Genomic DNA, 14344 nt, shown 5'->3' with positions numbered 1-14344 from the left:
AAGAGAAGAGAGAAGAAGAAGAAATCCTCCAAGCGAAAGGAGAAAAGATCTTCCTCTTCTCACCATAAGGAGAAGAAGGAAAAATCTTCTCACAAGCCGCATCGGAGTGGGGACAAGCACAAAAGGATGAGGAAGGTGGTCTTCTACGAGACCGACACTTCATCGACCTCCACCTCCGGCTCCGACGCGGCGTCCGTCACTTCTAAACGCCAAGAGCGTAAGAAGTATAGTAAGATCCCCCTACGCTACCCTCGCGTTCCTAAACATACACCTTTACTTTCCGTCCCATTAGGCAAACCACCAACTTTTAATGGTGAAGATTATGCTATGTGGAGTAATTTGATGCAATTTCATCTAACCTCTCTCCACAAAAGATTATGGGATGTTGTTGAGTATGGTGTACAGGTACCATCCGTAGGGGATGAGGACTACGACACGGACGAAGTGGCCCAAATTGAGCACTTCAACTCTCAAGCCACAACCATTCTCCTTGCCTCTTTAAGCAAGGAGGAATACAACAAAGTACAAGGGTTGAAGAACGCCAAGGAGATTTGGGACCTACTCAAGACGGCGCATGAGGGTGATGAACTCACCAAGATCACCAAGCGGGAAACGATCGAGGGGGAGCTCGGTCGCTTCCGTCTTCGCCAAGGGGAGGAGCCACAAGACATGTACAACCGGCTCAAGACCTTGGTGAACCAAGTGCGCAACCTCGGGAGCACAAAATGGGATGACCACGAAGTGGTTAAGGTTATTCTGAGAGCCCTTATTTTCCTTAACCCTACTCAAGTACAATTAATTCGTGGCAATCCTAGATATACACAAATGACCCCCGAAGAAGTCATCGGGAATTTTGTTAGTTTTGAATGCATGATTAAGGGCTCCAAGAAGATCAACGAGCTTGATGAGCCTTCCACATCCGAGGCGCAACCCGTGGCCTTCAAGGCAACGGAGGAGAAGAAAGAGGAGTCTACACCAAGTAGACAACCAATTGACGCCTCCAAGCTCGACAACGAGGAGATGGCCCTAATCATCAAAAGCTTCCGGCAAATCCTCAAGCAACGGAAGGGGAAGGACTACAAATCCCGTTCCAAGAAGGTTTGCTACAAGTGCGGTAAGCCCGGTCACTTCATTGCTAAATGTCCATTATCAAGTGATAGTGACAGGGACAACGACAAGAAGGGCAAGAGGAAGGAGAAGAAGAAGTACTACAAGAAGAAGGGCGGCGATGCCCACGTTTGTCGGGAGTGGGACTCCGACGAAAGCTCAAGCGACTCCTCCGACGACGAGGACGCCGCCAACATCGCCGTCACCAAAGGCCTCCTTTTCCCCAACGTCGGCCACAAGTGCCTCATGGCCAAGGACGGCAAAAAGAAGGTAAAATCAAAGTCCTCCACTAAATATGAAACATCTAGTGATGAGGATGATAAAAATGAGGAGGATAACTTGCGTATTCTTTTTGCCAACCTTAACATGGAACAAAAAGAAAAATTAAATGAGCTAATTAGTGCTATCCATGAAAAGGATGATCTCTTGGACTCCCAAGAGGACTTCCTAATCAAGGAAAACAAGAAACATGTTAAGATTAAAAATGCTTATGCTCTAGAAAGAGAAAAATGTGAAAAATTATCTAGTGAGCTAAGCACTTGCCATGAGATTTTAGACAACCTTAGAAATGAAAATGCTAATTTGTTGGCTAAGGTTGATTCTCATGTTTGCATTGATCCTAGAAATGATGATGTTAATTTGCTTGCTAGGATTGATGAATTGAATGCTTCCATCGCTAGCCTTAGAAATGAGAATGAGAAATTAATTGCTAAGGCTAAGGATTTTGATGTTTGCAATACTACTATTTCTGACCTTAGAACTAAGAATGACTTGTTGCATGCTAAGGTTATTGAATTAAAGTCTTGCAAACCCTCTACATCTACTATTGAGCATGTGTCCATTTGCACTAGATGTAGAGATATTAATGTTGATGCTATCCATGATCACCTTGCCTTAATTAAAAAACAAAATGATCACATAGCACAACTTAATGCTAAAATTAGAGAGCATGACTTAGAAAATGAAAAATTTAAATTGGCTAGAAGCATGCTCTATAATGGGAGACGCCCGGGCATTAAGGACGGCATTGGCTTTCAAAGGGGAGACAATGTCAAAACTAATGCCCCTCCTAAGAACTTGTCTAACTTTGTTAAGGGCAAGGCTCCCATGCCTCAGGATAACGAGGGTTACATTTTGTACCCTGCCGGGTATCCTGAGAATAAGATTAAGAAAATTCATTCTAGGAAGTCTCACTCTGGCCCTAATTATGCTTTTATGTATAAGGGTGAGACATCTAGATCTAGGCAACCAACCCATGCCAAGTTGCCTAGAAAGAAAACTATTAATGCATCAAATGATCATGCCATTTCATTTAAAACTTTTGATGCATCTTATGTGTTGACTAGCAAATCTGGCAAGGTAGTTGCCAAAATTGTTGGGGGCAAACACAAGGGCTCCAAGACTTGTGTTTGGGTACCCAAAGTTCTTGTATCTAATGCTAAAGGACCCAAAACCGTTTGGGTACCTAAAACAAAGAACTAAACTTGTTTTGTAGGTTTATGCATCCGGGGGCACAAGTTGGATACTCGACAGCGGGTGCACAAACCACATGACCGGGGAGAAAAGGATGTTCTCCTCATATGAGAAAAAACAGGATCCCCAACGAGCCATCACATTCGGGGATGGAAATCAAGGTTTGGTCAAAGGTTTGGGTAAAATTGCTATATCTCCTGACCATTCTATTTCCAATGTTTTTCTTGTAGATTCATTAGATTACAACTTGCTTTCTGTTTCCCAATTATGTCAAATGGGCTACAACTGTCTTTTTACTGATATAGGTGTCACTGTCTTTAGAAGAAGTGATGATTCAATAGCATTTAAGGGTGTGTTAGAGGGTCAGCTATACCTAGTAGATTTTGATAGAGCTGAGCTCGACACATGTTTGATTGCTAAGACTAACATGGGTTGGCTCTGGCACCGCCGACTAGCCCATGTTGGGATGAAGAATCTTCATAAGCTTCTAAAGGGAGAGCACATTTTAGGACTAACCAATGTTCATTTTGAGAAAGACAGGATTTGTAGCGCATGCCAAGCAGGGAAGCAAGTTGGCACTCATCATCCACACAAGAACATAATGACGACTGACAGGCCACTGGAGCTCCTACACATGGATCTATTCGGCCCGATCGCTTACATAAGCATCGGCGGGAGTAAGTACTGTCTAGTTATTGTGGATGATTATTCTCGCTTCACTTGGGTATTCTTCTTACAGGAAAAATCTCAAACCCAAGAGACTTTAAAAGGATTCTTGAGACGGGCTCAAAATGAGTTCAGCTTAAGGATCAAGAAAATAAGAAGCGACAATGGGACGGAGTTCAAGAACTCTCAAGTTGAAAGCTTCCTTGAGGAGGAGGGCATCAAGCATGAGTTCTCTTCTCCCTACACGCCACAACAAAATGGTGTAGTGGAGAGGAAGAATCGAACTCTATTGGACATGGCAAGAACCATGCTTGATGAGTACAAGACACCGGACCGGTTTTGGGCCGAAGCGGTCAACACCGCCTGTTACGCCATCAACCGGTTATATCTTCACCGAATCCTCAAGAAGACATCATATGAACTCCTAACCGGTAAAAAGCCCAACATTTCATATTTTAGAGTTTTTGGTAGCAAATGCTTCATTCTTATTAAAAGAGGTAGAAAATCTAAATTTGCTCCTAAAACTGTAGAAGGCTTTTTACTTGGTTATGACTCAAACACAAGGGCATATAGGGTCTTCAACAAGTCCACTGGACTAGTTGAAGTCTCATGTGACGTTGTGTTTGATGAAACTAACGGCTCTCAAGTAGAGCAAGTTGATCTTGATGAGATAGGTGAAGAACAGGCTCCATGTATCGCGCTAAGGAACATGTCCATCGGGGATGTGTGTCCTAAGGAATCCGAAGAGCCTCCAAGTACACAAGATCAACCATCCTCCTCCATGCAAGCATCTCCACCAACTCAAAATGAGGATGAGGCTCAAAATCATGAAGAGCAAAATCAAGAAGATGAGCCACCTCAAGATGACGGCAATGATCAAGGGGGAGATGCAAATGATCAAGAAAAGGAGGATGAGGAAGAACCAAGACCGCCACACCCAAGAGTCCACCAAGCAATTCAACGAGATCACCCCGTCGACACCATCCTCGGCGATATTCATAAGGGGGTAACTACTAGATCTCGGGTTGCACATTTTTGCGAACATTACTCCTTTGTTTCCTCTATTGAGCCACACAGGATAGAGGAAGCTCTCCAAGATTCGGATTGGGTGGTGGCAATGCAAGAGGAGCTCAACAATTTCACGAGGAACGAGGTATGGCATTTAGTTCCACGTCCTAACCAAAATGTTGTAGGAACCAAATGGGTCTTCCGCAACAAGCAAGATGAGCATGGTGTGGTGACAAGGAACAAAGCTCGACTCGTAGCCAAAGGGTATTCACAAGTCGAAGGTTTGGATTTCGGTGAAACCTATGCACCTGTAGCTAGGCTTGAGTCAATTCGCATATTATTAGCCTATGCTACTTACCATGGCTTCAAGCTTTATCAAATGGACGTGAAGAGTGCCTTCCTCAATGGACCAATCAAGGAAGAGGTCTATGTTGAGCAACCTCCCGGCTTTGAAGACAGTGAGTATCCTAACCATGTTTATAGGCTCTCTAAGGCGCTTTATGGGCTCAAGCAAGCCCCAAGAGCATGGTATGAATGCCTTAGAGATTTCCTTATTGCAAATGGCTTCAAAGTCGGCAAGGCCGATCCTACACTCTTTACTAAAACTCTTGAAAATGACTTGTTTGTATGCCAAATTTATGTTGATGATATTATATTTGGGTCTACTAACGAGTCTACATGTGAAGAGTTTAGTAGGATCATGACACAGAAATTCGAGATGTCAATGATGGGGGAGTTGAAGTATTTTCTAGGATTCCAAGTCAAGCAACTCCAAGAGGGCACCTTCATTAGCCAAACGAAGTACACTCAAGACATTCTTGCTAAGTTTGGGATGAAGGATGCCAAACCCATCAAGACACCCATGGGAACTAATGGGCATCTCGACCTCGACACGGGAGGTAAGTCCGTGGATCAAAAGGTATACCGGTCGATGATTGGTTCATTGCTTTATTTATGTGCATCTCGACCGGACATTATGCTTTCCGTGTGCATGTGTGCAAGATTCCAATCCGACCCTAAGGAATCACACCTTACGGCCGTAAAACGAATCTTGAGATATTTGGCTTACACTCCTAAGTTTGGGCTTTGGTACCCTAGGGGATCCACATTTGATTTAATTGGTTATTCGGATGCCGATTGGGCAGGGTGCAAAATCAATAGGAAGAGCACATCGGGGACTTGCCAGTTCTTGGGAAGATCCTTGGTGTCATGGGCTTCAAAGAAGCAAAATTCGGTCGCTCTGTCCACCGTCGAAGCCGAGTACATTGCCGCAGGACATTGTTGCGCGCAATTGCTTTGGATGAGGCAAACCTTGCGGGACTACGGTTACAAATTAACCAAAGTCCCTTTGCTATGTGATAATGAGAGTGCAATCAAAATGGCCGACAATCCCGTCGAGCATAGCCGCACTAAGCACATAGCCATTCGGTATCATTTTCTTAGGGATCACCAACAAAAGGGGGATATCGAGATTTCTTACATTAATACTAAAGATCAATTAGCCGATATCTTTACCAAGCCACTTGATGAACAATCTTTTACCAGACTTAGGCATGAGCTCAATATTCTTGATTCTAGAAATTTCTTTTGCTAAGCTTGCACACATAGCTCTTTTGAATACCTTAGATCATATCTCTTTTATATGCTATGACAAATGTGTTTTCAAGTCGATTTCAAACCAAGTCATAGGTATATTGAAAGGGAATTGGAGTCTTCGGCGAAGACAAAGGCTTCCACTCCGTAACTCATGCTTCGCCATCACTCCGAGCAACTCTCTCGTCTTTGGGGGAGAAATGAGCATCAAGAAAAAAAGACTTCATCCTTGGGGGAGAGAGTAATAGCTCAAACGCAACAGGACTTCGTCTTTGGTATAATCTTAACTCACTTATTTATGACCAAAGGGGAAGATTGCACTTTCAGGGCTCTAATGACTCCGTTTTTGGCGATTCATGCCAAAAAGGGGGAGAAATGAGCCCAAAGCAAAAGGACCGCACCACCACCACCAAATTCAAAACTTAGCGTTTTCCAAAAGTCTTTATCATTTGGTATCCTATTGTGTTCAAAAGGGGGAGAAAGTAGTATTTCAAAAATATATCAAAACCCTCTTGAACACTAAGAGGTGGATCTCTTTTAGGGGGAGTTTTGTTTAGTCAAAGGAAAAGCATTTGAAACAGGGGGAGGAAATTTCAAATCTTGAAAATGCTTTTGCAAACTCTCATTTATTCACCTTTGACTATTTGCAAAAGATCTATGAAAAGGATTTACAAAAGGTTCTGCAAAAACAAAACATGTGGTGCAAACGTGGTCCAAAATGTTATATAAGAAAGAAACATTCCATGCATATCTTGTAAGTAGTTTTATTAGCTCAATTCCAAGTAACCTTTGCACTTACATTATGCAAACTAGTTCAATTATGCACTTCGATATTTGCTTTGGTTTGTGTTGGCATCAATCACCAAAAAGGGGGAGATTGAAAGGGAATTAGGCTTACACCTAGTTCTTATATAATTTTGGTGGTTGAATTGCCCAACACAAATCTTTGGACTAACTAGTTTGCCCAAGTGTATAGATTATACAGGTGTAAAAGGTTCACACTCAGCCAATAAAAAGACCAAGTGTTGGATTCAATAAAGGGGCAAAGGGGCAACCGAGGGCACCCCTGGTCTGGCGCACCGGACTGTCCGGTGTGCCACCGGACAGTGAACAGTACCTGTCCGGTGCACCAGGGGACCCAGACTCAAACTCCTCACCCTCGGGATTTCTCGGAAGCCGGCGCGCTATAATTCACCGGACTGTCCGGTGTGCACCGGACATGTCCGGTGCTCCAAGGAAGATCGGCTTCCGGAACTCGTCAGCCTCGGGTTAGCGCGGCAGCCTCTCCGCTAAAATTCACCGGACTGTCCGGTGTGCACCGGACTGTCCGGTGTGCCAGCGGAGCAACGGCTCCCTGCGGCGCCAACGGCTCCCTGCCGTGCATTAAATGCGCGCGCAGCGCGCGCAGACGTCAGGGCTGCCCATACCGGTGCACCGGACATCAAACAGTGCATGTCCGGTGTGCACCGGACACCCAGGCGGGCCCACAAGTCAGAAGCTCCAACGGCTAGAATCCAACGGCAACGCTGACGTGGCAGGGGCACCGGACTGTCCGGTGTGCACCGGACTGTCCGGTGCGCCATCGAACAGAAGCCTCCAGCCAACGGTCAAGTTTGGTGGTTGGGGCTATAAATACCCCAACCACCCCACATTCATAGCCATCCAAGTTTTCCCACTTCTCAACCACTTACAAGAGCTAGGCATTCAATTCTAGACACATTCAAAGAGATCAAATCCTCTCCAATTCCACACAAAACCCTAGTGACTAGAGAGAGTGATTTGCCGTGTTCTTTTGAGCTCTTGCGCTTGGATCGCATTCTTTCTTTCTCTTTTGCTCTTGTGATCAACACTCAATTGTAACCAAGGCAAGAGGCACCAATTGTGTGGTGGCCCTTGCGGGGAAGTTTTGTTCCCGGTTGATTGAGAAGAAGGAAAGCTCACTCGGTCCGAGGGACCGTTTGAGAGAGGGAAGGGTTGAAAGAGACCCGGCCTTTGTGGCCTCCTCAACGGGGAGTAGGTTTGCGAGAACCGAACCTCGGTAAAACAAATCCGCGTGTCACTCTCCTTATTTGCTTGCGATTTGTTTTGCGCCCTCTCTCGCGGACTCATTTATTATTACTAACGCTAACCCCGGCTTGTAGTTGTGATTATTTTTGTAAATTTCAGTTTCGCCCTATTCACCCCCCCTCTAGGTGACTATCAACACTCCTCAAGGGTGTGCTTGACGGGCCCCTGGTGATAGGGGCACGGCTCCTTGAGCATCTTGTCGAAGAGGTTGGCACCTCCGGGGGCTTCCGAGGGTTCTTGTACTCGGCGGCGGCGACAAGGTCCGCGTCGGCGGCGGCGCGTTTCGCTTGCGACTTCTTCTTGCCCTTCTTCTTGGCGCCGCGCTGAGTTGACGCCTCGGGGGCATCTTCCGAAGGGCGGCCCTGGGGCTGCTTGTCCTTCCGGAAGATAGTCTCGACCGCCTCCTGGCCGGAGGCGAACTTGGTGGCGATGTCCATCAGCTCGCTCGCCCTGGTGGGGGTCTTGCGACCCAGCTTGCTCACCAGGTCGCGGCAGGTGGTGCCAGCGAGGAACGCGTCGATGACATCCGAGTCGGTGATGTTGGGCAGCTCGGTGCGCTGCTTCGAGAATCGCCGGATGTAGTCCCGGAGAGACTCTCCCGGCTGCTGTCGGCATCTTCGAAGGTCCCAGGAATTCCCAGGGCGCACGTATGTACCCTGGAAATTCCCGGCAAAAGCTTGGACCAGGTCGTCCCAGTTGGAGATCTGCCCCGGAGGCAGGTGCTCTAACCAGGCGCGAGCGGTGTCGGAGAGGAACAGGGGGAGGTTGCGGATGATGAGGTTGTCATCGTCCGTTCCACCCAGTTGACAGGCCAGACGGTAGTCCATGAGCCACAGTTTCGGTCTCGTCTCCCCCGAGTACTTTGTGATAGTAGTCGGGGGTCGGAACCGGGTCGGGAACGGCACCCGTCGTATGGCTCGGCTGAAGGCCTGCGGACCGGGTGGCTCGGGCGAGGGACTCCGATCCTCCCCGTTGTCGTAGCGTCCCCCACGCCTGGAGTGGTAGCCTCGGTGCACCCTCTCGTCGAGGTGGGCCTGACGGTCGCGGTGATGGTGCTCGTTGCCGAGGCGACCCGGGGCCGCAGTCGCTGTGTTGAGCGTGCGCCCGGGGCAGACCGAGGCTTCCCGCATGAATCGGGAAGTCGCGACATGAGGTTCCGAGGGGTACCCCTGCCTTCGGGAGGTGGAGCTCTCGGCCCGTCGGACCGCGGCGCCTTCCAGGAGATTCTTGAGCTCTCCCTGGATTCGCCGCCCCTCGGTGGTTGATGGCTCCGGCATCGCGCGAAGAAGCATTGCCGCTGCCGCCAGGTTCTGGCCGACCCCACTAGATGCGGGTGGCGGCCTGAACCTGACGTCGTCGGCGATGCGGTGCTGGAGGCCCTGGGGCAGATGACGTATTTCTCCGGCCGGAGGCTGGCCCGCCCATGCCTGCCCGACGTCCCGACGGATCGGCTCAAGCGCTCCTTCTCCCTCGTCGAACCTGGCCTGTACCCCGCGGATTTGCTCGAGCTGTGGGTCATGGCCCCCCGCCTGAACGGGGACCACAGCTAGCTCCCGTGGGATGTCAACGCGAGGCACCGGCCTGGGGAGATCACCGTCCTCCGGCATGCCGAGATGGTTGCCTTCGGAGGGACCCCCCAGATCGACGTGGAAGCATTCGCGACTTGGGCTGCAGTCCTCGTCGCCGAGGCTACGACTACCGTCGGAACAGTCAGAAAGGCGGTAGTCGCATGCGGTCATGAAGTCCCGCATGGCACTGGGGTTGCCAAGTCCAGAGAAATCCCAACAGATGTTGGGCTCGTCGTCTTCCTCGGACCCAGAGGGCCCGTAGGTCGAGACGTCCGTCAGCCGGTCCCAAGGTGACCGCATACGAAACCTCAGAGGGTTTGGACTCGCCTCTACGTGAGCACCCGCCAAAGCGATGCCGCTAGGCGGGTCGAGGCTGAATCCGAAAGACGTGGGATGGGAATCGGTCGGTACCTTTTGGTCGACGGGCGGCGATGAGGTCACGTCAGGGACTGACTGCGCCGTCGTCTCAGGTACAAGGGTGACGTCCAGCAAGCCTTTCGCGAGCGCGCTGGCGTCGTCCGTTTGCCCGGGATCGGCACGTTGCGGGGAGACGGCGCTCGTCTTCGTCTCAAGCACGGGGTCGATGCCCGGTGCGCCCCCCGTTGGGGTGCTGGTGTCGTCAACTCGCTCGACAGCCGACGAGGCGCTGCCTCCTGCTTGGCCTTGGTTGCCCCGCCTCCTCCTCCGTCGGCGGGGGAGAGGACGGGGTGAGCACGAATGTTGTTCTTCCACCACGCGGGGAAGACGTCGTCGATTCCGCCGCCGGCGGGCGGGCTGTCGGCCGTCATTGTCGTTGTCGCACGGCGGTGGAAGGAGTATCATGTCGTAGCTGCCGTCGAGGGACATGAACTCAAGACTCCCGAAACGGAGCGCCGTCCCGGGTTGGAGAGGTTGCTGGAGACTGCCCATCTGGAGCTTGACGGGAAGCTGTTCGTCAACACGCAGCAGGCCCCTACCTGGCGCGCCAACTGTCGGCGTTTCGAGACCGGGGGGTCCCTAGGCCGACGAGTGAATGTTGTCGCGTGCCCCAGCCCAGATGGGTCGAGCGCGAGGCCGAGCGCAAAGGGGGGAAGCGAGGTGGCCGGAGACCGGCGTGAGAGAGGTGGGAATCCCGCGGCCTTCGTGTTCGTCCCGCGCCCAGGTCGGGTGCGCTTGCAGTAGGGGGTTACAAGCGTCCACGCGGGAGAGGGAGCGAGCGGCCTCACGCGAGCGCCTGTCTCGTCCTCGTCCCCGCGCGGCCAACCCTCTCTAAGAGGGCCCTGGTCCTTCCTTTTATAGGCGTAAGGAGAGGATCCAGGTGTACAATGGGGGTGTAGCAGAGTGCTACGTGTCTAGCGGAGGAGAGCTAGTGCCCTAAGTACATGTCGTCGTGGCAGCCGGAGAGATTTTGGCACCCTGCTGGTGTGATGTCGTGGCCGTCGGAGGAGCGATGGAGCCTGGTGGAGGGACAACTGTCGGAGCTGTTGAGTCCTTGCTGACGTCCTTTTGCTTCCGTAAGGGGGCTGAGAGCCGCCGTCGTCACAGAGTATGCGGGGCGCCATCATTGCCTATCTGGTGGAGCGAGCCAGATGGGACGCCGGTCTTGTTCCCCGTGGCCCGAGTCAGTTCAGGGTAGGGTGATGATGGCGCCTCCCGTTGTCGTGGCTGGTCTGCGCCCTAGGTTGGGCGACGTGGAAGCTCCTCCGAAGCCGAGGTCGAGTCTGTCTTCCGTGGCCGAGGTCGAGTCCGAGCCCCTGGTTCGGGCGAGGCGGAGATCGCCGGCTGATGCCGGGGCGGAGTCCGAGCCCTGGGGTCGGGCGAAGCGGAGATCGCCAGCTGATGCCGGGGCGGAGTCCGAGCCCTGGGGTCGGGCGAAGCGGAGTTCGTCGTCTTCTAAGGCCGAGCCCGAGCCCGAGCCCTGGGTCGGGCGGAGCGGAGTTCGCCGGCTGATGCCGGGGCGGAGTCCGAGCCCTGGGGTCGGGCGAAGCGGAGTTCGTCGTCTTCTGGGGCCGAGCCCGAGTCCGAGCCCTGGGTCGGGCGGAGCTGAGTTCGCCGTCTTCCGGGGCTTAGCCCGAGTCCGAGCCCTGGGTCGGGCGGAGCGGAGTTCGCCGTCTTCCGGGGCTTAGCCCGAGTCCGAGCCCTGGGTCGGGCGGAGCGGAGTTCGCCGTCTTCCGGGGCTTAGCCCGAGTCCGAGCCCTGGGTCGGGCGGAGCGGAGTTTCCTATGGTGCCTGCGGCCGGGCCTGACTGCCTGTCAGCCTCACTCTGTCAAGTGGCACCGCAGTCGGAGCGGCGCAGGCGGCGCTGTCTTTCTGCCAGGCCGGTCAGGGGAGCGGCGAAGTGACGGCGGTCACTCCGGCTCTGGGGGGCGCGCGTCAGGATAAAGGTGTCAGACCACCTTTGCATTAAATTCTCCTGCGACTTGGTCGGTCGGTGCGGCGATTTGGTCAGGGTTGCTTCTTGGCGAAGACAGGGCCTCGGACGAGCCGGGAACACGTTCGCCGCTGGAGGGGGGCCTCGGGCGAGACGGAGATACTCCGGGGTCGGCTGCCCTTGTCCGAGGCCAGGCTCGGGCGAGGCGTGATCGAGTCCCTCGTATGGACTGATCCCTGACTTAATCGCACCCATCAGGCCTTTGCAGCTTTATGCTGATGGGGGTTACCAGCTGAGAATTAGGAGCCTTGAGGGTACCCCTAATTATGGTCCCCGACACTATGTTAACTATTTTCTGTTACAGGCATTAGTTTACAATGATTGTTCTCTGTCAGGATGACTATCCGGATTGTTATGGCGATCCTGAATTTATTGGCAAGGTTGGTGTAGTGCATTCTATTGCAGTAACTTGAACTAGCATCCTTGCCATATTTATTTTTTTCTCTTAGCTATTGTGATTTGATAGATGTTAATTTTTAATGTAGATCGGCACCGACATTGAAGATTACAAGTGCTCATGGCTAGTTGTGCAAGCCCTTGATCGTGCTGATTAGAGCCAAAAGTGCATTCTATTTGTAGGTCATCTCCAGACCTCTTTGAAATGATTAGAACTTTGCTGTCTAAAGGTTTACACAATTGATGGCTCTGCAGGAAACTTATGGCAAAAAAGATACAGCTTGTGTGGCAAAAATGAAGAACCACTACAAAAAACTTAGGGTGTGTTTGGTTTGACTTTTGGCTTTGGCTTTTGCCCCCTTAAAAGCTAAAAGCCAACCAAAGGGCTGGATCCAGGAAGCAAATTTTTCTAAAAGCCGACTTTCTCGTAGTGCAAATCTGAAAGCACCTCTGGACCTGTTTTTAGTGGCTTTTCGGATGGAACTATAAAAACATATATCGAAGAATTTTTAACGACTTTTAGTTGTTTCCACCAAACAGTTTTTAGCTTTTTAACAGCTTTCAGGCTACAACAGCTTTTTCCACAGCTTACAGCCCACAACAACTTTTTTCACAGCCACAACCTAACCAAACAGACCCTTAACCTAGAGGTCTGTCTCTACCCTTGATGAGGCTTTCTATTTATCTGTAGATTGTAATCACTTGCTCATGTAAGCCCACCATAAACATAATGCAGTAAATACTGATTAAAGATCAATGTGACGCCCATTTTGCATATAGTGTGGGGGTGTCTGGTTCCCATAGTAGACGAGGATGATTTAACATGAGTCCATCTCTCATGCCTATACTAATTATTAGTTTGTGAGAAATGAGGTGGTAATGCATCAAGTTAATTCCATTCAACAAACCAAACAAAAAGGCGAGGAATGGCAAGGTGACGCATCACCATGGACCACCATATTATCAAACCAAACTGAACACCCCATATGTTCATATACAAGTTTTGATAATTGCCATATTTATATGTTACTGAAACCAAACTGCATGAAGTAGCGATCAGCCGCACCTTTTCCCTTTTCTTCTTTGTCTGAAAATAGGATGACGTACTGAAGCCCCTTCTCAAACCTTACTAAAGTCTGACCTTTTGTTTATCATTTTCTTCCAGGCAGTATTTCAGGAGTACGAGAATGAGAGCTTCAAGAAGCTGATTACAGACATTGAATCCCAGTCAAGCATCGCGGTTCAGAACGTGCTGAAGTCCTTTTTGCACAAGATCTACAAGAGGCAAAAGTAGGGTGCTCTTGGATGAGGAGCTCAGGAGCTGTTACTCCATCGTATGCTTGACACAGACCGGACTTCCTCACATTGCTGCTGTAGTATGATGTGGTTCAAAAAAAGAAAAAAAAACGATGTAGCATGATGTGGAGCTTTTCTAGTTGAAAAAGAAAAAAATCGATGTAGTATGATGCACCTTGCTGCTCTGAATTTTAACAGGCCCTTAGGTGAGCTTCAACAGCTCACGTTGTACGCCCCCCCCCCCCCCTGCTGTCCCGTACGGGGTGTAGGAATGGTGAGAGGAGGCACCGTCCGGCACCCTCTCCACGGGAAGAATCCTACCATGTGTAGGAGTTCTAACCTCCCCTCATTTTGTTTATTAGTGCTTTAACTATAAAATTAATTTCTTTTTAGTATAATAAACTCATAACAATGTGTATTATGGCACCATAAATATGGTAGTATTTTTTAAAAATACAAAAACTGATGTAAAAAGTGAAATAGCTCTGTTAAAGAATAAATAGAGTTAAATAGGGAGAATGACTAGAGAGGGGATGAAATAGGGAAAAATAGTTAAGAGGAAGATATTTAAATATGAATAGAAAATATGGATAAGAAAATTTAGGAGGGGGAATGGTTGGAGTCAACCTTAGGAATCTATAACTTTTTTTGTTTGGTTTTTAGAATGAAATAATTTGATTCATTATCACCTCATTCTTCATAGTTAGTACTAATATTAGAAATGTGGTCATCCCACTAAATTTGAATAATGGATCCATAA

The 14344-nt window shown here is 49.9% G+C and overlaps 1 pseudogene; it reads left to right on the top strand.

Annotated features, from left to right (window-relative positions):
• Positions 1–13638, top strand: part of LOC103631615 (farnesyl pyrophosphate synthase-like) — a 32861-nt pseudogene extending 19223 nt beyond the window's left edge.
• Positions 13639–14344: the final 706 nt, after the last annotated feature.

Source organism: Zea mays, chromosome 6, assembly GCF_902167145.1.
Source record: "Zea mays cultivar B73 chromosome 6, Zm-B73-REFERENCE-NAM-5.0, whole genome shotgun sequence".
In the NCBI taxonomy this organism is placed as follows: Eukaryota; Viridiplantae; Streptophyta; class Magnoliopsida; order Poales; family Poaceae; genus Zea; species Zea mays.
Note: the sequence above shows the minus strand (reverse complement) of the source record. Positions and strands in the feature narration are given on the sequence as shown.